Source organism: Podarcis cretensis (genome assembly GCF_951804945.1).
Source record: "Podarcis cretensis genome assembly, chromosome: 6".
NCBI lineage: Eukaryota > Metazoa > Chordata > Lepidosauria > Squamata > Lacertidae > Podarcis > Podarcis cretensis.
Genome location: NC_137175.1, coordinates 61,199,280 through 61,226,154, shown reverse-complemented (window position 1 = coordinate 61,226,154; position 26,875 = coordinate 61,199,280). Strand labels below are relative to the sequence as shown.

Genomic DNA, 26,875 nt, shown 5'->3' with positions numbered 1-26,875 from the left:
TCTTCTATTAACATCATTCACAACAGCACAAATGCTTTTCATTTAATGTGTGAAAAAATGCCACATTATCCTAGCTCTTTATGCCCTTCAGTAACAACAAAATGAATTTTTAACAATGCTTGTCATTATAATGGGTGAAATGGGACAAAAGAAAGAGCTTGCATTTTACCAGGATTTGAGGTGGGAGGGAGGTGCAATCCTTCTATGATCACCCTCTGAATGGAAGTATCCTGCTTCCAAGTTCTTGAACACAGAGTAGAAAAGGATAGTTGCGTGGTAAATAGCTACACTGAACACCAAAATGGGTAAATCCTGATAGCAGATTTATCGCTATTTTCGGTGTGTCACCATCCCAATTACTCCCCCATATGACTCCTATTTAGAGCTTTTTATAAAGATGCCTGCAGCTTGACTGACACATTGAGCATCCCATGTAACTTAGTGCTTAGAATCCCATTTGATTTTTCTTTTAAAGTTACCAGGTCTTTCCTCTAGCATCAATGATTTCACTTCACTAAACAGGGTTAAATTTATGCCAAGGCTCAATTGGGCTTAAAACTTGTTTTGAACCCTATGGCTCAGTTGCAGAAATATAGTTGCTCTAAGCATGAGTGGCGTATCTCTCTTTCACAACCAGGTTAACAGCCTTGAGGGATCAGAGAGAAGAGATGGGGAGAAGATTAACAGCAGAAGGAGGCAGTGCATTGAAAGCTACCCGTCCTCTCACCTCCAAAAATACTAGAATAGGCAACTGCTAATCCCCTCTCCTTCCATTCTCTTCATGCAATTCTAGTTAATGACCACAGACCCTGCAACTCCAGGTCCTGCAAACACAGAAAACCTCCCAAGACAGAGGCAGAAGGAAAACTCAGAGTTTGTTGATATGCTACTCCGGTTTTGCCAAGTGTTTTTTGGACAAATGAGCCTGCTCAGCCCCACCTTTCTGAAATGCAACACCGCTCACTAAATGGGAGGAAAATGTCAGCAGCACTAGCAAGTTCTATCATTGCCCCTCACCTAGAAGCTCAGCTGCTGCCTGGCAGCGACTGTAGTTCTGCAAGGACCACAGGCATCGGGCAAAGCTTCTAGGGCATGCGCTAAGGCGACATAAAATTTGTGGGCGTGTGAAGCTGCCTACATGAAACAAGGTCATAGTAGTGCAACTCTCTCTGCACATATGGCATACCTTTGTGTGAAAGCTGAGAGGCCAGCATTTTATTTTTATTTTTTTAATGACACAACTGCTGGAGTTAGAAAAGGAAAAACAAGACAGCAGTGGCTGTTAGTACAAGATGATTTAATGGCATTCTGCCTTTGTTGTCAGGTTGGGTGTAGCCCCTCAGTCTATAATATAGGAGCCTCCCTGTTGATGAGAAGAAGAAAAAGTATAATCAGGGACAACAGTAGACTGGTTTCCCCCAGTTCTGTTGACCCACAATCAACACCATGTATTTAAAGAACATTCAGTGCACGTTTAAAGCATATTTTCCTCCCGCAAAGATTCCTGGGAATTGTAGTTTTCACAGACTGACCATTCCCATAACAAACTACACTTCCAGAAGAAGCAGATGATTCTTAAGTGTTTGTGAGACAATACAGGACCAGGGCAACATGGGGCATTTTTGCTGGTCTCAGGCACTCCATCATCCCCATCTGGATTTGGGTCTGAGAGGCCAAGGGAAAGTGGGGGTGCTTGTAGAGTAAGTTGTAAGCAAGCACAATCTGTGACATTGCACAGCATCATTACTCAGCATGGTGCATGTCTAGTAAGGCACCAGCCTTAGCTTACAATCCCCAGACTTTCAGAGCTTGAGCCAATATGAGATAGCTAGTTAACTCCCAGTTAACCCTGGCAGGGTTTTTATAACTGGATTTGGTTTTTTGGTTTCGAAAAAAAGAAATGTCTCAATATTCTATATTCTGTTAAGCATGAAAGATGTTGCTGGACTCCCATCAGCAAGGCCCACAGGTTCCACAGTCCTGGATTACTTGCATGCAAGCTTTCAGGTTTCACAAAACCCTGCATCAAACCAGAGATAGCAAAATTTCAGGAATAAGGGGATGAGGAATGAGACAGGCTTTTATTTCTTGTGTTGCCTTTCCATTGTGCCTGTCTAAAGCTTGCACCAATCTAAACTGAAGTAAAATGCATTATTTTACTAACTTCGTAGCCACAGTTATGCAAGTTTTCAATGAGAGGAAACAAAATGCTTCCTTGCTGAATGCCAAGAATGAGAGATTATATTTAATGCCATCGAAGTGTAGAAAGTAGGAATTGAGCCAAACTGAAAATAGAAGGCAGCTACATATCGTTGTATTTTTAGTCTGAACATGTTACTCCACACCCTGTGTGGCCCATATATGGCAATCTGTGTTAACTTCCTGTTTTGGTTTCTCAATACTGGTGTCACGTTAGTTTCAGTTTCTGAGGTAACACAAAACAGAGCCGGTGTGGGCAGAACGGAGCAGCTGGAAACATTCCCAAAAGATAACAGATTAGTCCCCTCTATGCACTTGAGAGATCTCTGGTGGAAAAGAAGAGAGAATTTGCAGAGTGAATACCAATGCGCTGAAGTGAATTGGAAGTGGTCTGGACAAAGTTTTGCTGTATTCTGAAAGATCTGCTTTCAAGGCAGAGAAACATCACTCTTGGTCTGCCTACAGATGCACATGCTTTGTGTGGTGAGATCTCAGTGCATCTACACTCCCAACCTGCTTTGAGTCAGCTATACAACCTTCCTCAGAGAACTGAGTTCAGGAGGAATCACTTATCCAAGTACAGTGGTGCCTCAGGTTACATACGCTTCAAGTTACAGACTCCACTAACCCAGAAATAGTGCTTTAGGTTAAGAACTTTGCTTTAGGATGAGAACAGAAATCGTGCTCCAGCAGCGCGGCGGCAGCAGGAGGTCCCATTAGCTAAAGTGGTGCTTCAGATTAAGAACAGTTTCAGGTTAAGAATGGACCTCCAGAGCGAATTAAGTACTTAACCCGAGGTACCACTGTAGAAGCAAGCAGAATCTTTCAGCTAAGTCATCTCAGTGGTCTGAATTTCTGCTAAGGAAGCCAGGCAGTCAAAAGTTGTTGCCTGCAGCTGATGTGCATTGTTCTGTGAGGGTTTGGTTTATGGTCACCTCAGGATAGCAGTTCTCCAGGAATATAGTTATCTCTAATCTAGTAGTTCTAATCTTCCAGTTCCTGGAGGGCCAGTGCTAGCTAACTGATGTCTGTCCATGGTCAAAGAGTACATTCTGTGCCATGCCTGTCATCAACTCACATTCACATGGGATCCGTTCAAATGTTTTCCTCTTTTTTTTTGCAGATGTGAGATTCAGCCCAGGAAAACGTACCATGCAAAGTGTCTGTCAGAGCTGCCTCACTGGCTGTGCACAAATCATACACTTAAAGCACATCCCTCCTTCACAAAGAATGCTGGGAACTGTAGTTTACCCCTCACCGAGTACACCTTCAACAGGCCACACTTCCCAGGATTCTTGGGGGGGTGTGTGCTTTAAATGCACGGTGTGTACACAGCCACTGTCTCCTCAATTGGTTTCTTCATTGTACATGTAGGGCATTTTCCCATTCAAAGAAGGGAGACTTGAGGAAGCTCAGTGGTAGTGGGCATGTTCTGTGTGCAAAAGGTCCCTGGATCAATCCCTGACTTGTCCATGTAGAACTGGGAATACCTCCTGCCTGAAACCCTGCTGGTAGTCACTGTCAACACTACTGAGCTTGATGGACCAAGGATGTGACTCAATATGAGGCAACTTCCTATGTTGCTGTGAAATGTTCTTGTATACCAGAGCACAGCTCTGTTCGTCAATTCTATTTGGAACTGGGACCTTCCACAAAACGTTGTAGTATGAAGTACTCTTGTTCAGGTTTCCAGCCAGCAAACCATGCCCCATTTCAGGATATTTATTTATTACATTAATATGCCACCTTTTCTTCCAAAGAGCTCAAAGTGCTGTCCCTGGTTCTCCCCCACCCCCCGCCATTTCATCCTTATGACAACCCTGTGGGGTAGGATAAGGCTGAGAAATGGTGACTGGCCCAAGGTCACCTAGTGAGCTTCATAGCTGAGTGGGGATTTGAACCCTGGTTTCTCAGGGCCTAGTCCAACACTCTAACCATTATTCCATCAATCTCCTTGCAATATTCACTCGGCATTCCAGTGCCAGCCCTGAGCATGCTCAGTCCTCATTGGGTCATTTTGAGGCTTGCCATAAGATTTTCTATTTTCTATTTCTGCAAACCTCGGAGTTTCCCCAAGCCTACTGACACCTCCGTCTTTTGTGCGGGTGTTGCTGCTTTGGCTGCCGAAAGAGAATAAGTTTGCTGTTAGAATAGGCTGAAGGATTATTGGTTCTCTATTTGTTCCAGGGCTAGGCTTTGGCATTGAGAATAAATCCCGAGCCTTGCTAAATCCCAGTTAAAATGTGACACTGGTCAGTGTCTCAAGAACACTACTAGTGTTTTTTCTTCTTCAGAAGGGTAAGTTTCCAGTTCAGCAGAACTTACTGACCTTCCAGATTACAGCAACAACAGCCTTGGTGATGAAGTGGCCAGTGTGATAATCGGAGGGAGATAAAGAGAAGTGTTTGACTGGAACAGCAATACCAGGAAGCGACTGAGACACCACATGACAAAGGATGCTCGCTCTGCAGGGAAGGGAAGTGTTTACTTAAGGGCTAGACTTTTACTAGTCTTCTCTAAGGGTGGTTTGAGTTACCTGACCCACTTGCATTAGCAAATTGTAATGCAGACACTGTAAATAGCCACCACACCCTTGAGCGGGCAGACAGGTTGTTTGTCAAATGGATCCAGCCCAGCACCTTTCAGTTTCACTCTAAATATACAGCTGCTTCAGGGCTAAGTGACGCTGCAAAGTCAGGAGAAGCAGCTTGTTTTCCAATCAGCTGCTCCAACTGCTGCCAAACAAACCAGAATGGAAAAAAACACTGAAGAGATGGCACCCAGTCAGTGGCGTAGCATGGGTTGTCAGCACCCGGGGCAAGGCAAGTAATTTGTGCCCCCTAACCCGTGGATTTGCGCCCCCTAACCCGTGGATTTGCCCTAACCCCAGATGTTGCGCCCGGTGCGGCCGGCCCCCCTGCACCCCCCACGCTACGCCACTGCACCCAGTTAGCCTAAAATTCAATGCTTGAACCCTATTTTCATCAGAGAAATGTTGGATGACATGCTATTGAGCATTACTGCACAACTGACCCCCAGAAAAAAACACCAGTCTGGAGGGGCCTTTCCCCACAGGACTTCTTCTGTGCTTATCCATCCTGACTCCTGTTCCTTTGGACCTTTGAGCATCATACCTTTTGTTTATTAGGAACCAGATATTGCAGGCCTGAGTCAGAAACTCCTGGGGTCTGAAGACTGATCAATGTATTTTGCCTCCCCACGTCTATATAGATTTCATGATTAGTGTAGACTGCCGTGCCCCCTCCCGCAATCACAAGCTGGCTTGACACAATTATTCTTGCATAAACACGATTTGCAGGTCCTGACAACTAGAAGCCCTGTTTACTTGTAGTTCATGTGGGTCCCCCCCACCCTTCCCTAAATGTACCTCATCAACCAGTCATTACCAGGCATGGTATTTGGTCTGATGGCTAAATTCCAAAATATTCTTCTGTTTCTACTTAGTCCATCCCTTTACTTAAATGATTACTTCTCTACTCCAACACTATTAAAAATATTCCTTTCTTAAGCAAAACAAAAGCGCATTGTTGGCTTTTTAAAAAAACGATAAAACAAAAGGTTATTATTCTCTTCTAATCTATGCAGAACTCTTTGCTAGGAGACAGGTTGTTTGTTCCATTTTTGTTTTACTCCTTTGAAACTACAAAATGCATGCATGTATGTGTGTGTGTGTGTTTGCACTTTCTATCCACCCCTCCACACAATAGGGAGTGAAGTTTCAAGGAACAAAAGCGGAATGCAATTTGACTTCAGTGAATGCTCAAGGCCTTTTGTAGGTAGGCTTCCTTTAAGAACTTAATCTGAGGACAACAAATCAACCTGTGAAACACTACTTGTGAATAGCAGCTGTAAGCAGCAAGAAAACAAGAGAGACTCTCTCAAAGTACACACCTTTCCTTGCATCAGGCCCTTGAATCGTTGAAGAAGGGATGTAGCAATCTCACAATCCTCAGACTATTTGATCCAATTTTCTGCAAGGGCAAGGAGGTGAAAGGGGAGGGTTTTTGCATCTATTTCCACTCACTCTGTAGGCAGAACCACAATTTTTCTTGTTCCTTTGAGCACTCACAGCCCATTCATGGTGGGAAGACACTGTTTATTGAATGACACAAGGTGTGGATAATGAGTCACACTGCCTAGGTTACATTTTTAGAAATATACTATCGGCAGCCCGTCTTTATTCTCCTTGCTCCCACATGAATGAATAAGATGATTGAAGGTGCCACTGTAACTCTTTACCAGGTAACACTTATGCAAACCATATGCAAAAGTTACCAGGAATTTGATTGCATCTATAAGTTACAAGAGATAGGGACTATGAGAAGTGCAAGTGTGCGTAAGACAAGCTCCACCCTAATTGTGGTTATTGCCATCACCAAGATCTTGGTCAGGAAGGAGATACTGCCATTGTGGTATCAAATGACAATGGACAAGGTGAAGGGGAAAGTTTGGGACATGAGGGACTCTTGGGAAGTATATTTTTGAACAGGGGATTTAGAAAAGAATTTTTCAAGGTCAGACTTAAAGCGACCCAAACATCTGGTTCTAAATACAACCTCCAAGTTCTTAAACTGCATACAGCCCCAAGAGTGGCAGGCTTTGAAATTCATCTCTGGCATATGACAGCGCCTTTGACATGGTTTATCCAGATGGACTTAATCTTATGTTCCAATATGATCACAGTATAAATATCTCCATCTTTCCCGACCTCCCCAGTGGTATGGTAGATTTCACTATAGAGCATGTTTTCTGTTTAGGGATTATATCCAGGTCTCTTAATGCATTGGGTTGGCTTTCCAGCCCCCCTTTTGTTGAACACTATAGGAGTAGTGTCACTTACAAGGGAGTAAGCCCTATTGGAGACCATGGGACTTAATCATAATAAATATGTCTTGGATTGCGTTGCTGCTGCTGTACAGCTTCCAGACAGGTAAACTGTAATTAGACCGTACCTATGAGATCTGAGAGTATTGGCAAGAGAGCGATAGCTCAGCTTGTTTGGCCTCAGATGTATTTGCTTTGTAAAAGGTTTAATCCATCATCAGGATTCGCTCCTGGAAGGCTTAAGAACATAGTGTAAAAGTAGAACATAACAAACGTCTCCTGCTGGTTCTGAGATTGCAGTGAATTCTAAAGAAGGGCACTTGAAGCTTTGCATCCTATGCATTCTAACTTAGAAGTAGTTCTTAATTTCTAGAAGAAATATGCCAGGGCTCAAGACTCATCATCTGATAGACCTTTGTGTTGTGTGGAGACTTGTAGTGAAGGAAATGCCGAACACATATAGCTGTATCTGTTTCATGGGTTCCAAGGTTAAGGATGAGCACAGAAAAGAGATGCTGGAACAGAGCCATGGCAGAAATAAAGCTCTACTTAATTAGTTCATCAGAACTACCCAGTGCTGTGCAACATCTGTCTGTTCACTTCAGAACTTGTCTCATTGGCTCAGTTAGTGTGTTGCCTGGGAGGCTAGAACAGTAGGGCTGACTTCATGCTTCACCTTAGAAATGAAATAGAGTCTCATCTTGTTTTCTGAATTCTCATTTGTTATTCGCACTTACAGTGATACCTCAGGTTAAGTACTTAATTCGTTCCGGAGGTCCATACTTAACCTGAAACTGTTCTTAACCTGAAGCACCACTTTAACTAATGGGGCCTCCTGCTGCTGCTGCGCCGCTGGAGCCCGATTTCTGTTCTCATCCTGAAGCAAAGTTCTTAACCTGAAGCACTATTTCTGGATTAGCAGAGTCTGTAACCTGAAGCGTATGTAACCTGAAGCGTATGTAACCTGAGGTACCACTGTACTAAGATGAGACATCAACAAACACCTGCATCTTTTTAATTGTTTGGCAGAACTGGCTGAAATTTGCAGGCATAGTAGCCCCTTGTGAGCGGATGAATCCTGTTAGCCACCCACTGAGCAGTGGGACACCATGTCCCAAGTAGTGGTGGCTTCAAAGCCATTTCTTTGGGGGCCTTGAGCATCGCTGCTGCTGCTGCTTCCAGAGAGATTCAATCACCTCAGACTACTTCAGACCCAAGTTGCTTCAGAAGCAGTCCAAATACCTCCAAAGTGAGGTAATCTGTCTCACATTCTTGCCTCATCCAAGGCTTTTGCATATGGTATGCATAAGTGTGCATATGGCTGCAACTTTAATTTCAGTTACTCTTGCCATGACTCTCTATTCTCCTTTCTTTAGTCACTGAGCATACTTATTAAATATTATTAAATATCTGGAGATTTCTAACAGCTCACTATATGTACGGTAAAGCTGTTTAAAATGCCTGCAGGTGTTACATAAATAGGTGCTTGGTTCACAGACGTTGCAAACAAAGCTACTGGGGCTAGGCATGTAAAATACCAATTTCAAAACATGGCAGGCATGTTTAGGCATTGTTATAGGGCACCATAAATACTCAGAAGATGACAAAAGATTCTCATGTGCTCCGAGGCTTTCTTGCTGTGCCTCATGATACACCCACAATCAGAGGCAGAATGACTCTCAATACCAGTGGCTGAATTCACAGGTGGGGAGAGTACAGCTGTTGTTCTCAGATCCTGCCTCTGGCCTTCCGAAAGGCCACTGTGTGACTAAAGTGCTGGTCCGTTGCCTTGATCCTGCAGGCTCTTCTTATGTTCTTAAATAATATGTATGTATTTATTTGTGACATATTAGAATGCTGCTATTATTGGTTGGTTGGTTTTGGTTGCTTGGTTTTTGTTATGCTATTGTATGCTGCTTTGTGAAGACTTGCCTGAAAAAGCAGGGAATAATTATGAATTATGAATAATGTCAATAAATACCCATGGTCTGTTGAGTAAATACTTGGGAGTTGTTTTGTACTGTGTACACTGATGATCCTCTGATCTATTCAGGGTGGATGGTGGTAGATTATCTGATTTACTAGGCGAAAGCCATTTGCTTAGAGCACTAAAACTTCCACCCTGGACTCACTTACCTGGAAGGAAGTGCTTTGAACATAATGAGATTTATTTGTGAATGTTAATTATTATTAATAAGATTAGACATGCATAGGATTTTGCTCTCATTTATAAATTGTGAGCCTTTTTCAAGCCTTGATAATGAACCTCAGAGTCTTTCACCTTCTACAAAGCCCACTAAAAACCACAGCCTTTAGCATAGGGGCCCTGCAGCTTCCACCAACTGCACCCCAGGGCTCCAACTATTCAAGATTTCTTCTCGTATCACATCAGTGGTTGTACTTCCTATTCAGTCATTCTCTAACAATTATTATATGTTTGATGTTAAGGATGTGGCTTTCCAATAAGAATGTATATATATATATGATCAAGTAGTAAATTCTAAAGGAATAAAGGCGCCCTTGCAGCTAGGCTGTAGCCAAGGCACTGGGTGGGAGTCCTGTGACAGCACTCCACAACCGACAGCATTAACACAGAACAATGTATCCTTTCCACACTTCAGTTTTCCTGTTTGATAAATGGAGCTCACTCTTGTGATGAAAACGGGACATAATGAGGCTTCAGGTGCCTTTTGATTCCCACATTAAGAGGTGATGTTCCAGTTCAAAGTGTGCGGCATTTGTAGTGGTTTCCAATTTCCTGAAAACATGTTATTCGTAATAACATGTGGTTAGTGGAAAGCGAGGAAGTATTAAATTTTGGACTCATATCAATTTGGCTGAAAATACCAGCTAAAGACATCCTCTTTGAGTATTTATTCCAATTTCCCACATCCAGGTAGCCCCAGCAGAGCAATAAAACTGAAGATCTATGGAAACGTGCCTGACAACAACAGGCCGTTCTCCAGCCTGCAAGCAGCTGGCCAACTGAAGACACCCTGGACTTGGCTTTTCTTTTAAAAAATGAGTGAAAGACAGGAACATTCCCCTATGTATCAATCCCATGTGCAATTTCATGCCTCCTATTTACCAGAAATGGTTGTTATTGTTTTTCTTTTTATATCCCTAATCTCAGACTGGGGGGTGGGGGGTGGATGCATTGGGGATCTAGTGCATATGGATATAAAATGCAGCCTGGGCGCAGAACTATGGAGCAATATATTGAGCAATTCATAACATTTGCTTATCTTGAATAAGAAAAGAAAACACCTTCTTTGCTCTTAATTTTTTTAAAAATCCTAGTGGAAATTAATCAGAATTTTAGTGTGAAGTTCTAATAAACACAATTTTAGATGCAGTTTTGACTATTAGTCTTTTTCTTTTTCATCTGAGAGGGTAAATTTCGGCAAGCAATTTTCCTTACCGTAATGCACATTTGTATGTCATATTCACTACGGTCTCTATTATTATTATTATTATTATTATTTGCACACTTCCCAAAATATATGCATTTTTGTAAATGTCGGTTGGAGAGCCACACTGCAAAATTAAGTGTGACTATCAAAGATTGGCTGTGTTTTGAGTGACTATATTGTTTTGGAAAGTGCGAATTTGATAGATTTGACTTTAAATGTGTACTGAATTGCATTTCTCCTCCACCCCTAGAAGATGACCAGAACTGAAGTGTGCAAGTCAGTGGCTGGCAAACTGAAGGGGCAGGTGCTAGGTGCAGGTCAGACAAGATGCTAACAACTCTGGTAGTCAGCAGCCAAACTGAGGAGACAGACGACATTCATGTGTGTTTCTTTCTGGGAACTGCGTGTCTTTTCAGTAGTCCTGGCTGGCACACTTTGTACTACAAAGCCAATGTCTGCCCTGAAGCGCAGTGAAGAAGAGAAGCAGACAGCTATGAGTGGTTGAAAACAAGCTACTTTTACATTCCTACACTGTGTCTCCCCCCCCCCCCCGAAGTCCTTAAGGTGAGAGAACATTCCAAAGCGTGTTCACGATGCTTGAGCAAAGCACAGCAACAAAATAGTTGTTAACAGTTGTGGCATAGTGTAATTAAGGAATTCCAAACCCCCTTCTCTTTAACTTGTTGGTTTTCTTTTTCATCTGAGGGGGTAGGTTTACATATCTGTATCCCTATATGTGTTGGAAACACCAATTGAAAAAAGGACTGTGTCATTCAAAGGTTGGGGGAGCACTCCCCACCTGAAAACAATGTGACGTCAGGACCTTGGAAACCTACAAAGCCTCTTTTCATGTGTGTATTTGCTGGGGGGGGGGGATGTAATACCAATGAAAAAAAATATACAGGGTCCCTATCTTCCTGCCAAGATCCCTGAAGTTCATTGGTGACTAACATGACTTGGGACTTACATGTTAAAATCACCCCTAGATAAAATTTCCCCTGCTGCTCCAAATCGTAATGAAAATGTATAAGCTTCTACTAAGCCACAGGTTGCTTATACTGGTCAGAATGTGAATTAAATGAATGTGATAATTTTCTGATTTCTGGTATTTCCCCCCTACCAACAATCTTGGATTAATGCCGTAAGTTGTATTTAAAAAACTAATCTGTCACCATTTTTAAAAGAGAGTGTTAAGAAACAATATTTATTATTTTTCCATGTACAGCATGTCCCAAACTGCCTTTTCATCCTATGTCAACACTTTTCTTGCTTTCCCATAAACATATACAGATGAAGGCATAGGAAAATGTTGATGGAGAAGGAAAGTATCATTACAGAAGCACATTAAGTCATAGCAAAGTAATGTGGCTACCAGCTGGTTTCTGTTAATGCCTGTGGTTTATCTCACTCATATAGGGGGTAGGTGCAAATCAATGTCTGCACCTCATTAATAATGCCACTTGAAATCTAATTGCTTACATTAAGTGGAAGTGAGCTTATGATGCAATAAGAGCCAAACTAGTTTTAATAGCAGACTTGGGGATGGGGAGGAGGGAATTCATATCAGAATCACAGCACTAGGGGATGAAGGAGGTTAACCCAGTAGTGGATGGCGTGGTGTGGCGACAGCACTCAGCTGACCTCACAGCTGAGTCGCTGCTGTTTACTGGGAGGGGGGGCAAGGCGTCAGGGAAGTCAACGTGGTGCAAATGCGCCCGCGGTGCCAATCCAGTGCTGCTGCTGTTGCATTTGCACTGCACTGATCTCCCACCACCACTATCCTCCCTATCCTCCTCAGTAAGCAGCAGTGATTAAGTGTTGGGAGGTCTGCTTTTCTCCATGTCTGGACCTTTTCTACGCTCAGTATCCACTAGAAGGGAAATTTCATGAAATTGAATGATGATGATGATGATGATGATATAATTTATTTGTACCCCACCCTCCCCGGCCAGAAGAGCGGCTGACATCATATAAATAATACAATATGCATAAAAATAAGCAATCAGTCGATTAAAATGCATCCCAAAATTAATTAAAATTAATTAAAATTAATTAAAATTAAAGTGAAAACTGGACAAATGACAATCTTCAGGTTAAAATTGAAAGCGGTTAATACTCACCAGGACCAGCTGTTTCCACTGATATTATAAGGTCCTGTGAGCGGGCTGGGAAACCTCCCTCATGCTTGTTTTTATACAAAGAGAAAATGAGTCAGACTGAACCCTGCCCAAAGGCCTGTCAAAACAGCTCCGTCTTGCAGGCCCTGCGGAAGGATGTCAAATCTCGCAGGGCCTTGGTCTCTTTTGAGAGAGCGTTCCACCAGGCTGGGGCCATGGCCGAAAAGGCCCTGGCTCTGGTCAAGGCTAGTCTAATCTTCCTGGGGCCCAGAATCCTCAGGGTGTTGTTATTTGCAGACCGTAAGGTCCTCCGTGGGACATACCAGGAGAGGCGGTCCTGTAGGTACAAGGGTCCTAGGCCTTAAGTTGTGGAAGGTGGGAGAGGAAGGTTTAGCAACCCCTACCAATTCACTCTCTGAATTGCTCTAAAATCGCCCCATCCACTTTTATATATGGCTGTCAACATAAAGTGTAGCTTGAGCCTTAGGCCATCATACATTGAAAGCTGCATCACACCATTTTAAACAGTTACAGCTTCCTCCCAAGAATCATGGGATAACCATAGCGTGCTAAAGGCTGATGAGAGCTGTTCGGAGATCCCAGTTCCACTCACAGAGCCATAGTTCCCAGTGTGGTTTTGCCATCAATCCCTCTCTCCAGGGAACTTTGGAAATTGTAAATCTGTGAGAAGAATACGCGGCTCCTAACAACTCTCAGCACCCTAAACAAATGACTATTCCCCGGATTTATTTGGGGGGAAAGCCATGACTCTTTAAACTGGTATACTAGTTCTTTAAATCTACAATGTGGACATAGGCCTTGTATTATGTGCTGAAAATAGCAACTTTTTCCTCCTTTAAAGGACAGATCAGGACAGGACTATGTTTGAGAAGTATTCCCTTATCTGGCTGATATCCGATGAGGCCAGCATAAATCTAGGTGAATTTCTTCCCTAGATGGAATCTTATTTGGCCTAATCCTGTATATTTGGTTTCTATCGCAAACCAAATATTTGCTATGCTGGGAGCAACCAGCACACTAATATCCTTTGGAGCTGTTTTGCAATCCTAAAGATTTCCATATGTACTTTCCAAACTGATTGGCTAAGCAGTATTCACTTTATTGTTCTCCGGGAACAAAAAACACACCGTCGATAAAATTTCTAACAAAGACCATTAGTGGCGGAGAAGATAGCAAGAGATAAGACAATAGAAGGAAGCCATTAAACCATTCCCTTCAGCCTCAGAGATGGGGGGGGGGACTCCATTGTGCAAGCCAAACCTCCCCGTTGCTATTACAAAGGGATACGGTTCAAGGATGGCCACAAAATATCATAAATAATACAGGCTTCAGTTCAGGCAGTTTAAAAGAAGCAGAAAACACTGAAATTTGCTTCTACTTTCCCCTTTGCTTTGCATTATGTCTTGTAGGAGAAATAGCCACCCGGGGAAACGTTCTAGATTCAGATCCACAGACTTGGGGCACATGTGGGCGTTATGGATGTGTTCAAGAGGGAAAGGACTATGCCATTTTTGTTATAGCCACATGGGAACTGCTTTTCTGTTTTGTGCTCCTACATGGTTTGGGGAATGAGGTAACCACATGGGCAGGGTATATCATGGCTTCTTTCTCCTTGGCACCAATGGTTTGAATAGAAAGAACCTTCCAATCTGCCCTGTCTGTATGACAGTGCCGGATTTAGTGGGACATGGGCAGTTACCCTGCACAGGACACCAAGCCAAGGGATGCAAAAGGACAATAACAACACTTATATTTATAAAGGTACCTATTGAGAAAATCCATAAAAAGTAACTGTACCAAAAGGAATTATTGTGAAAATAAGATTTGGGGAGGGGGGCAATTTTGTCCTCACTCAGGGCACTATATTACCAAAGTCAGCCCCTACATCTCAGCAAAAGTGGCTCCTGTACACCATTGTCATGGCCAGTCACATAACAAAATCTATTTTCATATAAGTGATCCTTAAATGTCCATTCCTCTAATGTTGATGCTAACCTTGCCCTCTATATTGTTGTGAGTTTGCGGGTTTGTGTGTGGTTTGAGTCCTTTGTAATTCCTGCATTCAGCAAGGATTCAATTGCTGGAATAGCCAGGACAGCTTCTTGGTAATGGCCTCCTAAGTATGGGTCATTAGGGTAACGAAGGAACTGGCAGTGTGCCAGAGGACAAATGGATGAGGTCCCTCCCCCAACTGGTCCCCACTCCACTCAGCTCTAATCTGTGGCTCCTAGAAGCAGTCCACACAGCAGCCACACCCCAGGAACAGCTTCGATTGGCTGGCTGAACCAGGTGAGGGTAGCTGATGGATCCCAAGTCCTCAGTAAGTTTGGGACTTCCCCTGCATACAGACACAGCTTCCAGTGGATTGACTGGATGAGACCAATAGTGGGTCTAATGGTCAAGAAGGTGGTTTCTGCATGTGCTTTAGAGGGAAGTGAGGGGCAGATGGGGCTCATCAACCTGGGAAGGTAGCCTATCTAGGAGAAGGAAAGCTCTGATCCTAAACCTCTGCTGCCTTGCGGGATATCTTTGGGAGAAGAAAAGGCGAAGGAGTAAACCCTACACAAATATGGACTCCCTAAGATAGCTCGATGATGCCTTGTATGCCTCCTTCCAGCAATTCCTGCAGCCAAGCTAGTGCCAAAAGTATTGTTCTGCTTTCCTTTAGACCACATTAGTGAGACCATGAGGAGGCTTGTGCCCCAGGCAGGTCACTTCCTGGTCACTGCTAACACAGTGGTTTGACTTCACCCCTAGAAGTGCACTCCATTGTCTCTCGAGACAGAAAGATGCCAACAAAAATGATATCTGACTTTCTGACATTCAGTGTACCTTAGGAACATGGGAAGGGAGTTGTATTATACTGACAGGCAGGAGGTATCATGCTCGCTTTGACAGCACGTATACTGAAATGAGAATGATACAGAGGAGGTATCCAGGTTTCAGGCAGAGTTCTCTCCCAGCCCTCCCTAGAAATGCCAGGGAGTGAAACCAGGACCTTCTGCATGCAAAGCAGATGCTCTACATGCTGAGTGACAGCCTTTTCCCCACTTAGAGCACATCTGTAGCAAATTTCAATTTTCTGTCTGTCACGGAAGTACAGTGGTACTTCGGGTTACAGACGCTTCAGGTTACAGACTCCACTAACCCAGAAATAGTACCTCAGGTTAAGAACTTTGCTTCAGGAAGAGAAGAGAAATCATGCGGCGGCAGCAGGAGGCCCCATTAGCTAAAGTGGTACCTCAGGTTAAGAACAGTTTCAGGTTAAGAACAGACCTCCAGAACGAATTAAGTTCTTAACCCGAGGTACTACTGTATTATTCCAGTTTTAATCACCCCTGCCTACCTTCCAGGACACATATCTGGAACTGATAAACCCACCTTTATTCCCTGAACACCAAAAGATCGGGTTTTAGGCCCCTCAGTCTGTAAGGATGTGTACAGCAATCTGACTTCGAAACAAAGGGAACTTCATGAAGTTGGAGGCAGCGGAAGCCTTTGAAGGATCACGCCGTGCGTGTGTGTTTGAACACTAACACAAATTTCAGATTACTCTGGAAACGAATTCCACTGCAAGTTACCAGGAGCTGCAGTAACCCGTGATGTATGAAACAAGCACTTCAGAGGTTAACCGAGCTTTCTAAAGAGGAAGCAGGTTTTGTCTCCCAGCCCCACCACTGGAAAATATTAAAACAATAAAAATAAGAAGCAGAGGAGTATGTTTTTGTAAAAGAAGCAAATTTCCTGCCTGCTGCGGCTCTGATAAATTTCAGTCAGGGATGACAAGAGAAGGGGGCTGGGGGAGACAAACGGACTTCCTGGAAAACCAGACAGGCTAGAATTAATTGAGGACATCTTCATCAGCAGAACAGCTGGTTCTGGGGCCTAATCATCAGCAAAAACAGAGCCATAAATTGAACAGGAAACAGAAAAGTCTGAATCAAACTTGCAGGATCCAAATGTGCAAAAGAAAAAGTAAAACACAGCCGAAGAACCAAGCCTTCCGGCAGGAAGGCAACCACCAAAAGGAAGTGCCAGTGGCCTGAGCAATGAAACAGCCTCTCAGGGCTCCCAGTCCTCATGCCAACTGCTGGCACATGTTCAGCAGTGAGTGGATGCCTGGCCCACTAAACAGAGGCTGCTGCTGGATGATCTTGACAGTTCAGCATGAGTCACAAAAGATGCCTTCAATCTCCACAGCACCAAATATAAGTCACCCGGCTCTTGGGGCTTTTTCTAGTAGAGGAACAAGAGCAGCACTTCCCATCCCAAATATTTCAAACAGCAGTCGGAGAGACAGTAGAAAGCGAATTGTTTCAAAAAGGAATGGCAAGATAAAATGTTAAGAGTATATTGAACTGGCTAGATTAAAAGAGGCAATTAGAGATCACACTAGACAAGAGTTTCAAAAAGCATGGGGAAAATGCAGAGAATGCTTCACAAAACAGCCCCCTAAAATTCATACCTGGACTTCTTTCAATTAATGTCTGCAGGAGACTTTGTGGATATTTAAGTTATAATTTGAAAAATCTTAATTATTATTCATAAAGGACACAGTTTATAGGAAGTAAATAAGGAGGTCAGATACAGGATAAAGGAAGTCTTTTATTTGGTTGTTTGTATTGTTGTATGTTATGTTCACTGTATGTTATGTTCATGTTTAATGTGTATTGGAGGGTGGGGGAGTTGTGTTATGTTGTAAATAAAATTCCAATAAAAATGTAAAATTAAAAAAAGAAAGAAAGAAAGTGAATTGTTTCAACTTTCGTTTATTTTATTTCTTCAATTAAGTGTCTCTCCCGCCTATCCTCCCAAAGGAGCCCAGGCAAGGCATCAAAGTAGTAAAACAATACAACTGAAGATAAAATAAAAACTTATTTAAAACATTTAAGAACAATTAAGAACATCTAAAAACGATCACATCTGCCCCACAGCTAATAATTTCAGGTTGCTGGGAATATCATTCAGTCAAAAAAATGACTGGGTAAATGAAAATGTTTTTCATGGGGTACGGGACCTTAGCTAGAATCATGCAGACTTCCATGGAACTAGATCCCACTGAACACAATGAGCCTTGCTTCTGGAAAAACAGGTTAGTGGCCCCTTATCTCATCTGGATGGCCCCCTCTCTTTTATCCTTTAGGGAAATGCTACGGTTGTTGGTTTTAAAGAACCATTTGATTTGACTGTTTCTTTAGAATATCCTGTAGTATATCTTATCCCAAAAAAGAGAAATCAGCTAAAAGAGCGTAGCCTTGCCTTGTCACAAGGATTCAGGAGCTTCTTAGCATATCAGGAGCAAAGCTATTATATTAGTGTGGCTGGCATACCAAGGGAGAATTCACATGCACCATGTATCCTGTTTCAACCAGGCTGCCATCCCACAGGGGACTGAGCTGGAAGTCACACAACAACAATTAGCTAGTACAGGCTCTAGAAACCAAGGGCAGGTCCTTCAGGACCTAGGATAACTCCCAAGGAAGACAGGTGCTGCTTTGACTCTGGCCTGAGCTTTGATGTGCCTGAAGAAGCAAAAAAAGAAAAAGAAAAAGAAAGAAAAAAAAAAAGACAGGCCTGTTCAGAGCCTGAGCCCTGTCCCTCATCTGAGTGCTAGCAAGAAGGCCTTGGCTTGGAGCTATGCATCTCCAATGTCACTGACTGACCTTCAGGTATTCTGCTTCTCTGCTGGAGAGTTGACATGCCTTTGGGTAGTCATGGCGGTGCCAGGGATGGGTAGGGGGCAAGTGCCACCCCAGGCAAGCAACACTTAAAAATTTATATGTGTTTTCTTTTGCTTTTCACTTGACAAAACATGTATTTATTTTTTTTGTTCCTGTACTTTGTTGTTGTTTAGTCGTTTAGTCGTGTCCGACTCTTCGTGACCCCATGGACCAGAGCACGCCAGGCACCCCTGTCTTCCACTGCCTCCCGCAGTTTGGTCAAACTCATGTTTGTAGCTTCGAGAACATCGTCCAACCATCTCGTCCTCTGTCATCCCCTTCTCCTTGTGCCCTCCATCTTTCCCAACATCAGGGTCTTTTCCAGGGAGTCTTCTCTTCTCATGAGGTGGCCAAAGTATTGGAGTCTCAGCTTCACGATCTGTCCTTCCAGTGAGCATTCTGGGCTGATTTCCTTAAGAATGGTTAGGTTTGATCTTCTTGCAGTCCATGGGACTCTCAAGAGTCTCCTCCAGCACCATAATTCAAAAGCATCAATTCTTCGGCGATCAGCCTTCTTTATGGTCCAGCTCTCACTTCCGTTCCTGTACTTAGGTCTTCTAAAAAGTGAGCTTGCAATTAAACAAATGACTTTAATACTGTCTTTTGTCACACAAGAGAAGGTATGCATCACTGCCTATTAAAACCAGGCAGGTACCTTTTTTTGTACTATGTCTATTGACTGCTAAAAACCTTTCTGTTTAGGCAAGCCTACCCAGATATGAAATATATATATTTGTTATATATATATTTGTTGATCGTATCTATATTTTGATAATTTTATTATGTCTTCTTTTCTCAGTAAGGTTTTATCGGTCTTTTCTGATGACTATTTTTATATTATTTTATGTAAACTGCTTGGAGCTTGTGGCATGCTTTTTAATCAAGCAGCATATAAATTGGGATAAATAAATAAATCACTGCCTGAGGTCTCTATTCAGATTTTCTGCCTTAGGCATCAAAAACCTATTAGGACAGGCCCTGATGGTCTGAAGGTGCTGCCAGTTATTGCAACTCAGTGCTAGGGGTGGGGAACCCTACCTTTAAGTTGTTCAGTTGTGCACTGTGAATAGTAATACGTTCCTGAACCGAGCTACTCTGCCAAGATAAACTCAGGAAACAATTGATGACGGATCAGAAGTGAAAGCGGGGGCAGAGAGTGGAGTATCTTTGGCATTAGTCACTGAAAGCTGTTTGTGCAAGAGCTAACTTATTTCCAAGGGTTATATTTCCAAGGAAATTCTGTCTCCAGTGCCTGCAGAACTGAATCACTTTGTTGTGTTGGGCCCAACAGGTGTTTAGTCTTTGCTCTTCATCTTTGGTTTTGGTGGCATGTGGTTAAACCACATCCTTTTGAGCCATCAGACATTTCGCTCCTCTTCAGAGTGATGTGACAGAAGTTGATCCTGCACACTGATTAGTCATTCCTAAATAGAAGAAAGCCCCGATTTTTACGAGGTCTCTGCAAACAAACAAAGCAAAAGTTTTGCTTCAATATTTCTTGGTGTTCTGGTCACCCAAGTGAGTACTTTCTCATGAGATGTGAGATTGTAGAGGATCATGAGAAACAATAACCTCCTTTTGTAGTTGTGGTTTTGACCAAACCAAGACTCATTTCCGTTTTTTAGAATAATAATAATAATCACAGAACATTATCTCTGCATCCTAAAACAATACTTCTGAAAGAGGAAAAAGAAAGTTTACTCAGAGTCCATTTGATGTTTCAAAATTCCAGACACACTATGAACAAAACCGCAGAGATGTAGTACAGCACACACACACACCCTCCATCCCGAGCACTCCTTTTTCCCCCTGCTCCAGCTTTGATGGACCACCACTTCAAACCTTAGCATTACTGACTGGCTTAGCAATTTGTTCCTCGTATCATATGGCAAGTTCCTGAAGCTTCAGATGTGTAGTGGCATTTGCTTCTTGTCTTAAAAGAGGAAGGGGGGGGGGAGAGAACACAGGGGTTGAACATGAGGATCCAATTGTCTGATAAACAGAAACATCTGTTGGAATCATGAACAGTTGATTAGTGGAGTTCATTTCCAGGGTACAGCTTTCAGTGAAACGCTCTCGTTTCTGAACGTTGCATGTGTCAGCGATCCCCAAATGGTGGGTCAAGACTCACAGCCGGCTCATGGGAGCCTTGTGGTCAAATCGCCAGGTTGTTGGCGGTGTAGGGTCAGTGGAAAGGGCTTCAGCAAGCTAACTGTAGCTGTGTGTTGTGCACTGTGGGACATCCCCTTCTGCTCTCTTGGAGCGGGACTTCCACTTCTCGACAACGAGTTGGTGAGACTTCGGGCCTGTGATAGCCTCAGTCCAGATTATAGGCCCCTGTGGGACTTTCATCTGGAATTTTCTAGACTTGAAGGCCTTACTGACAGCTACTGTAGAAGCCTGGCAAGTAGGAAGATCATCATACTCAGCATTCGTATGGCTCATTTCAAGTGTTCAAAGTTCTACGCAAATTTATCTGGGTCGTCCTTATGACTCAGTTCCTTTTTGACTCCTGATTGGCTGGCAGCCATGTATAGCCCTGTGTAGGATAGATCAAATTCCAGTCAGGGAAGGGCCACAGCTTTGTATTGGTTCAACACAAGCTTTGTAGGCAAAAGGTCCCTGATTCAATCTCTGGCATCTCTAGATAGGGCTGGAAAATACTTCTGTTTGAAACCCTGGAGAGCTACTGCTAATCAGTGCAGGCAGTAGTGAACTAGAAGCAGGAAAAGATGATCCAACTCAATATAAGGCAGTTTCCTATGTTCCAGTACTGTGCATTTTAAAAATATATACTTTTGGTGACTCCCCTACTCCCTCACCTGTTCCTCAAGTTCCAAATGGATCCTGACTCCAGCTCTTAGCACCATGGGCTACCATTGTTTCTAGCTTTCTACGCCAATTCTGCCTGTGGGAAGACAGACCTGATACATAAACAGCCTGCCTATTACCCCAAACCCCACAAGTGTCCCGGAAAACCATGGCACATCCCATTATTTCATGTGAGAGCATGGCAGCCATTTTGGGCACCATGATCTTGTGCAATTTTGTGCCAAGATCTCGCCCCAGAAAAAACACTTTGGGGGGGCGCAATCTCACACACGGCCCCAAAAATGTGTGTTTTGGGGTGCTGTGAGAGCACTGCCCTAAAAAGCATGTCTTTTGGGCTCTGTTGTCTTGTGTGGGTCACATGACTCGTGTGGGAGCTCAGACAGGAAGACATGCACCCCAGTTTTGGGACCCAACATGCTGGAGGGTATGCTACCCAGTAACGGAGATTAACTTCAATATCACAGCTGCAAGAAACCAAGCAAAATGTATTAATCAAGGTTACTTTTTTTTAATTTGGAACCAAGCCTTGGAGAAGCGGGCCACAACTCTACCTTGGTATTAAGGATCAGAGTTCATTACCACTCAATCATCCATATTTTTCAGTGTTTTGTATTGTAGTAGTTGCTGTTAATAATTAGCATTTCTATTCCACCTGGTACAAAGCCAAAACAAATGCTAACACAAACCTAAAAGCATAAAAAGCAGTAAAATTATTTAAAGCAACGAGGAGCAGCAGACACTGCAAATACAGTGGCAGCCAGTACTATGCTTCCAAGTGTCATTTGGAAGAATGATTTTCAAACATCCTTTACATCAGAACAGCAGGAAGACGACAAACAGGCTTCCCAGGGGAAAGAATTCCAAATTCTGAGAAGGCTGTTTCCTGTGTGGTCAGGAAAACATGGAGCAACAATCAGTGTGACTGGGCAGACTTAGATTGGACGAGAGAGCCCTTCAGTGATTCTGGGACCAGGCTATTGTATAGTTAATTTAGTGTTCTCTAAATGCAAAAGTGGTTCTAGTTTAGAAAATGCACAACAGGTTAGTCCCTCTGTGTGCATACTAATCCTGAAGTGAAGAAATGAAACAACACCTCTTAGTATTTTAGATTACAATGATTACAGTGATAACAAACAAACTAAAAACCTTAGAGGCTGCAGATTTAAGAATCTGAAGCAGCAAAGAGACAAACTGTTCTTAATATCAGTTAGTTATTTGACCAATTTCCTTTTGACTTCCAGAAATAAAGAATGGAAAGGAAACAAATTATAAATGCTGAATATTGCAAACTATTTTATACATTGAAGTGGCCCAATTCATCTATTATCCCAAAGAGACCAGATTTTTAACACAGTTCTGTAAATAATAATCAGATATTGTTTGGATTGTGGTCTGAGCAAAGCATATAATGGCTTATTATATTGTTTGTGTCATTTATTGTTTTCTCCAGAATGTTGTCTGCATCTCTTTTGATTTGTGAAATGTCAAATTGCAATGAGCAGCACTGATCTGTTGTTTAAAAACTTAATTTGTGAGATTGCAAAGGATAGTCCCTCACCCGACGAAAGTGTAGTGATGGTTGGCAGCAATCCAGAGGCCTGTGTATTATAGCATAATACTAGAGAAGACGTTTCAGAAACATGGGGTCCCAATGATTATGGAGATATGCTAGCATGTGTGATGGTGGGGTCAGGCGGTGCTCCCAGAATGGAGACCTCTAGTGCCACCTTGCTCTTTCACTGGAAGCAGTGTGCAAAATTCCAGTGGATATATTGCTTTGTGTGTTTGCCTAGCCTGCCAAGTAGTCCTCGCTACTGTTCAGGATATAATTGTGAGGCATGAGAGAGGCAATGCACCTGATCATGTCCCTTGAGCAGTTGGTATCAGCAGTTGCCGATTCTGGTCAGCATTTTTAATTTGCTAAAACTAAATTGTCACCTACAATTCTCACCAGGTTTAATTAAAAAATAAAAAGAGACAAAAAGGTAAGTTGAAACTGAATCTTTACTAACTGATTTGGAACAGATGCTACATGTTGAGTCCAAACAGTCCCGTCCCCGCAAGGTATGAAAGGCGAATAAAAAACTATAATCTTGACTGCCTTACATTTTTAACTAACTTCACTCCTAGGAAAGCTTGCACCTCTGAGGTGTTACATTCCACTACGATGGTACCATGAAAAGGAAGAACATGCAAAGAAACATTTTGTTGGCCTCTGCCAATAATACTGACATTTTCTGCTTCGTACCAAGATTTCCTAAGCATCTCTTGGCACTACAATAACATCTCCAACACAATATTCATTTGTTTCCTCCTCATACAACCAGCAGGAAGCAACAGGCAGCTCTTGGGAGAAATCCAGTCTGTGGGTGACTGATTTCTGTCTTGCCAGATTTGTCTGCTGCTGTTTCGTACCTGGAAGTGACAGAGAATCTGCCATTTCACAAACAGCCTCATTCCCGCCCCCCAGCTTCCTCTCACTTGCTTGGAATGGTTTTTGAGCCAACTTTTGGGATTCTAGCTTTAGAGAAAACTAAGGCTTTGGAGTGTGCATGTGTCTGTGTATGTAGATTGGGATGATAAAATAATGTAGTGGAAAAATGAAGGGAGGCAACTGCTTGTCCTTGGGAAGTACATTTTTCTAAGTATTCATTAGTTCAGACTATGCCTTTCGTTAGGATAACCACCTCATTTAATTGCTGGATTGTAAGAATGAACTTCAGTGTGGATCCTCAAACTACCATTATGATCTTATAGGAGGAAGGAAGCTGTTATAGGAGGAAAGAAGACAAGGACTGCTGTGTTGAGTCAGACCGATTCTTGCTCAATGTTAGCTTTCTATCAACAATGAGGATGAGATGGAGGAATTCTAGGAAGCAACAGTCAAAGATAGCCTATCTCTGGAAATGAAGACTGCATTTTTGGCAGTCATGGATTATAACCATATATGTTAGGTGGGCAGAATACATCCTAGGGCAGTTCCACAGATAAAGCCATGCATGTGTCTAATAAGCATTTCCTTTTGCTGGGTTTTTGTTGACCTTGTTCAACCTCAAGTGTTTTGTTCTGGATTACAGTGGTGGGGAGAGGTCATGCTCTACATTCTGGTAAAATGCATGGAACTTTGCCTTGCTATTTCTTTTAAGCCTTTCCAAGAGCCCATTTATCTAAAATAGGTCAGGGCAGTATAAATGAAGTTTTCAAAAGCAAACAGAGCTGAAGGCATGACACACTGGTAATGGTGGTCAAAGGTGAATACACAAAACCATTTCTCAAACGGAAAGCACTACCATATATGTAGCACAAATGTGCATCTTATCTTCATGCTACGCAACCAATAGACCATGTAGATATCTTGGAATCTGACTGTGTTATCTTAAGTGCACACCCTTTGAGGCGGTGACCCAGAACGTGTCCCTCACCTATTGACTTAATGCAAATGAGTATCATGATGGAACTCATGTTGAGTTTCACCTATGCCTTCCTCCTTTCTTCTTCTAACATTAGGGTATTCCTTGTGATGTGGATATTAACCTGTGGTATGGTTCTATTGGCTGATATGTTCCGTGACTGTGGAACTGCTCCACACAGGGCCAGAGGCGGGGGGGGGGGTGGTATGTGACTGCTCCACTTGGGACATATTAACTGGGCCACTGCCACAAGCTGTCTACCCAGAGGACAGTGTTCACTCATACCAAACATGGTCCTTGAGGTGGGTTAGGATGAAAAAAGACAGTAGGTCAGAGTTGTGCTTCTGCTTCTGGTAAGCAGCAAGGAAATGAGATAAATCCAAAAGGATGAGTAAATGTGGACATGCCAGTTATGATGCCATCACATTAGAGTTTTACTCATGAATATATAGTCACATTAAAATGAATTTGCAGTAATTATATTGGGAAGCTTATTGCACTCAGAGCATCCTTCTAGAAACCCTGACATCCCAGCATCTTCCATTTCACTTCCCCACAGCTGCTGCCCGAAATACTTCCTGTGTTGTCAAAAATAGGTGGCTTCTATTTTTGGTTGTCATTGACACTTGACAGGGCCTTTTCAGTGGTGGTTCCCCATTTGTGGCATGCCCTCCCTGGCAAGTTGTGTCTGTCTCTGTCATTATTGACTTTAGGAAGTTGAGCGGGACATTTTGCTTCAGGCAGCAAAATGTCTAGGGCTGCCCCTGCAATTCAGTATAAGGCAGCTTCCAACATCTGTAACTGAGATAAAATTTACCAAGTAGCTATCAGAAAAGGGAAGCTGAACAACTAATGGGGGGGGAGAGATGCCAATAACCGAGTTCCACCCAGGAAACAAGACTTTGTTGGAGATTGCTCTCTGTCATGGCCCTTAGCTACTGGGGCTGGGAAAGGTGTCCCAGGCAACTGAGTGTATTTGATGCCTTATACACACTTACCTGGGAGTAAGCCTCACTGAACAGCATGGGATTTATTTCTGAGCAAACATACATTGGGATTCAGGTGCCTTTGAATCACTCTTGTGACTCAGCAACACTCTTGTGTTATTATTGTGGAACCAATATTGGGAGAAATATTTTAAAATTATTATGTTGAATTTTACCATGCACGGCAGAGGCAGGAAATGCAAACTAAATAAGGAAGTGACAAGCACACTTTCAAGCCAGGGCTGCTTGTGATAAACCGCTCAGGTAGGTTGTCCTCTTTCTCGAACTTGAGCAAACTCCACAAAGCCTTAAGAGTACAATGAGCAGGGGAAGGAATTCTTCCAGTGAAAACCAGGCTGCTATCAGAGCTCAGGAAACCATTGTGAGAATCCCTGCCTCGTGTCTTCTCTCGAAGTTAGCACTGCAGACACATCCATACTACGTGCAGTGGCTCAGCTAGGCTGGGCTGTTGCAATCCTGTTGCAATCGCCACTGGGGAGAAGGAAAAGCTGTTAAGCCCGGCACGCTTACTCACACACCCTCGTCTTTGGAGGGAGCCTCTTCTCTTCTAAACTTCAATCTGTGGCACCTCTGAATGCAACACCCGATTTATTGACACAGCACCAAAGTCTTGAGAAGGGCTTTTGTTTAGCTAACACATTGACAGAATGCTGCTGCTGCTAGCCAAGATGCTGAATAAACAATGAAAGGGCAGAGCAGGTGGTAGGCAGGAGGGATGAAGATGATCACAAGCCTGGTGATGCCGCAGCAATTCGGTAGGGAATGGGTGGTGGCCCAGGAAGCTGGGACCTTGGGGATTGTATTGCAGACAGTTATTTCTGTGGGGGAATGGAAGAGACTGTCACCCAGACTGCTGTAGTGGCACTGGCAGGATGCAAGTTATTCAAACATCATGGGGGATGCAGAGGAGAGAACTGCTGATGTGGGAGAAGGACCCTGGCTCCTCTGGATTCCCTCTCCCCCTCCCAATAACAGGCACTATTGGCCTGGGGTAACTGACAAGCTTGGCTAGCAAGCAACTCCTTCTTCATCAATTTCACATCCAAGGGACGGTTTGCATGGTTTCCTACTCTCTTTTCTTTTAAAAATGAATACCTGGGTGAATATTTATTTATTTAAAAATGTATCCGATACAGGGGTGCCAACTTGAATAAAATATTGGGGGAGCAGGTAAGCCCCCCCCCATAATCGATCACATGACACAGTGCATGCATACCAGTTGAATGGCAATGCCCCTTCAAATAGTTTATGGGGGGGCTGCTGAAGACCCCTTGCCCCCTTGGAGTTGGCTCCTATGAATTACTCTGGACA

The 26,875-nt window shown here is 43.1% G+C and overlaps 1 long non-coding RNA gene across 1 annotated transcript; it reads right to left on the bottom strand.

Moving 5' to 3' along the window:
- LOC307219222 lies at positions 1-26,228 on the bottom strand. Its single transcript, XR_013840331.1, has 3 exons — positions 26,079-26,228; positions 6,112-6,191; positions 1-1,363 (listed from the first exon to the last, which is right to left on the bottom strand). It is a non-coding gene; the product is annotated as an uncharacterized lncRNA (long non-coding RNA).
- Between the last annotated feature and the right edge of the window lie 647 nt (positions 26,229-26,875).